Genomic DNA, 2,956 nt, shown 5'->3' with positions numbered 1-2,956 from the left:
TATATGACACTTTTATTACTTATAGAAATAGGATAATATTTTGGAAATGTTAAACTAATCTATCTTTCATTTCTCCTCCTGAAATTGTTGGCCTCCCTCCAATTTTTTAGTATGGTCACAGAGAAGAGAGATGGATTGGAACACACAGAAAGAGAAAGACATGATAGAAGAATTGTGTTAGACAAGAGAAAAAAGGAAAACAAGGCCTTATAGTTCACAGCAGATTCCAGGAGTGGGAGAAAAAAATAGATAGGAAGAAAGCTCGCTTCCTCCAAATATACCCCCCTGCTGAAATTCCAAATCCCTCAGAGAAAGTGTGAAATAGAGAACATTTAGAGTAGAGGGGCTTTGCCTTATTTCTTGTTTTGGAACTTCACTACATCATCACAAAACATAATGGCATGTGATATCTTTCTAAGTGTCAGTACCAGACATATGATAATCTCAAGATAAATAATTTCACCCTGCCTGAAATTGTCTTTCCTTCTGTGCTTGTTTTATAATGGGTATTCCTGTTTTTCTTTGTTTAAAATGTATCTTACCTAGTTGTAGGTGTACTAATATTTTATGCAATGTTGATTCAGAAGTAATTATCTATTGTCATAGCTTGCATTTTTTGTTTTGTTTTTAATTAAGGAGAAACATCTACTATGTGTCATTCCTGCCTTAAAGGTAAACTATTGCCACCAAAAGATAATGCATAAAATTTTCCATATCCAGAGAGAGAATGTGACACCATTTGATTAATCAATTCATTAGTTAAGCCCTAGCTGGTTTGGCTCAGTAGATAGAGTGTCAGCCTGCAGACTGAAGGGTCCCAGGTTCGATTCTGGTCAAGGGCAGGTACCTTGGTTGCAGGTTCCTCCCCGGCCTGGGCCCTGACAATCGATGTGTTTCTCTCACATCAATGTTTCTCTCTGTATTTCCCTCTAGCTTCCACTCTCCCTAAAAATCAATGGAAAAATATCCTGGGGTGAGGATTAACAAAACAAACAAACAAACAAACAAACAAACATCATTAGTTAAGTGACAGTTTAATATGGAGTTTGAGAACATTTTTAAAACAAATTTAATGTGTCAGCTTGACTTTCATTTCTTCATAGAGTACAATTTCTTCTATTGGGAATAAAAGCAATGTATATATGTCATGCTTTATGCACCCAGTTAGAACTTTTTTGGGCTGAGAAAAATATGGTTTATTCATTAAAAAAGTATCCACATGCAATGGATTTTAAAATCAATCTCCTTTCAAGAAGTTTGGAATTATTTATTTGGTGATTACTATGGAAGACCTATAGAGAGCATTTTTTAAAATAAATTGAATAAACGTACCTAGGGATAAATGGGAACAAAATGAAGAAAGAAATGTTGTATGTTTTACAACTGCTGAATCAAGCAAAAATCTCAATGTTTTGTGAAACACAAGTGAAACTGTCCCAGCTTTAAATAAATTATTTCTCTATAACTATGTCCACAAGGGTGCTTGGTGCATCAATCAGGATGATTTGGGCTCCAACAGTAGTCAATTGATGTATCAAAATATACAATTTTTTGCTAGATATGAGAAGACCCACTCTGCCATTTTTACTGATCTGGCCTGTTCCCTAATCTGTCTCTATTCATGATCACAGTTGTAGAAACCTTCTTCAAAGATGGCAAAGTCTGTCAGAACAAGAGAGACACTCCTCCTCTGCCTCCTGCTGAGAGCGTGGATGTCATTTCCAGTCATCTCCAGGAACCATCCTCTATGTTGGCCTGAAGGGGACCACTATCTGCTACTGAACAATGCATTAATGAGACATATATGGCCCTTTTTTGGCTTCAACTTGACAAGGTTTACCACTAAGTCACATGGGAAGGCAAAATCAGACCACTAAAAGCCTTTGATATAAATAGCATTCTAGTGACAGTTTATTTGATTTGCTATTAAATTAAGCTCAATCCCTAGTGGAGGTTGTGCAGGAGGCAGCTGATTGATGTTTCTCTCTCTCTCCTTCTCTCTTCCTCTCTCTCTCTAAGCTAAATATATATTATATATATATATAGTTCAATTTGTAGTTTTAGAAGAGGCATGGGAAAATACTTAGTTATTGAGGTATGACTCATTTGAGAAGTCTTGGTTTTCTCATTTTAAAATCTACTGAGAAAAAGTTGATAGCTTCCTACAACTTCTGGATGAAGAATGTATTGAGTTTCTCACGCTGCTGAAACTCTCTTGGCATAGTCAGCTACTCGTTCTCTGCACTGTTTGATGCCTGGAAGCCAGTGCTTAAAGCTAAAGCCAAAATGTTTCTAAGACAAAGCTTGGCATTTATTTTAAATAGACTGTTCAATTTAGCATTTATCAGAGCTTGATTTTGCTACATTCCTTTCTTTGGACATATTTCCTTTTTTGGAGTTATAGGTAGTAACGTTTTCAAAGAGAAAAAATGAGGTGTGGGATATAGTACTTAAAGAGCCTTATTGATTCCCAAAGCCGTAGGGACTTTTGAGACTATCTAGGTTTTCAGTAACATGTGCCAAGGCCCTAATTTATCTGGGTGTAAACTATATACCAGACGGTGCAAAGGTAGGTTTACAGTTGTTCATATGGGAAATAATACAATAATCTACACTAATAAAAGAGAAACATGGTAATTGGCGTACAACCGCTACCCTTTTCATTGGCTAATCAGTGAGTATATGCAAATTAACTGTCAGCCAAGATGGCGGCCGGCAGCCAGGCACTGAAGCGAGCAGGGAGGCTTGCTTGCTGCAGACTCCAACGTTCCCCGCCTCAGTTGCCCGCCTCTCAGTTGCAACTCTAAGCAACTATATACTATGTTGCAAATAAGAAGCTAAACAAAACCCCAGAAAAGGGCTTCCATTCAGCCGGGCTCGGACCGCAACATTGTATCTATGTTTTCAGCAGCAAGGCCTCAAAGCTAAAACTGGCCCAGAAAAAAAAAAAAAAAAA

Source organism: Myotis brandtii, unplaced genomic scaffold (assembly GCF_000412655.1).
Source record: "Myotis brandtii unplaced genomic scaffold, ASM41265v1 scaffold644, whole genome shotgun sequence".
NCBI classification, from domain to species: domain Eukaryota; kingdom Metazoa; phylum Chordata; class Mammalia; order Chiroptera; family Vespertilionidae; genus Myotis; species Myotis brandtii.
The sequence above is the reverse complement of the archived record's forward strand: the minus strand, read 5'-3'. Positions refer to the sequence as shown.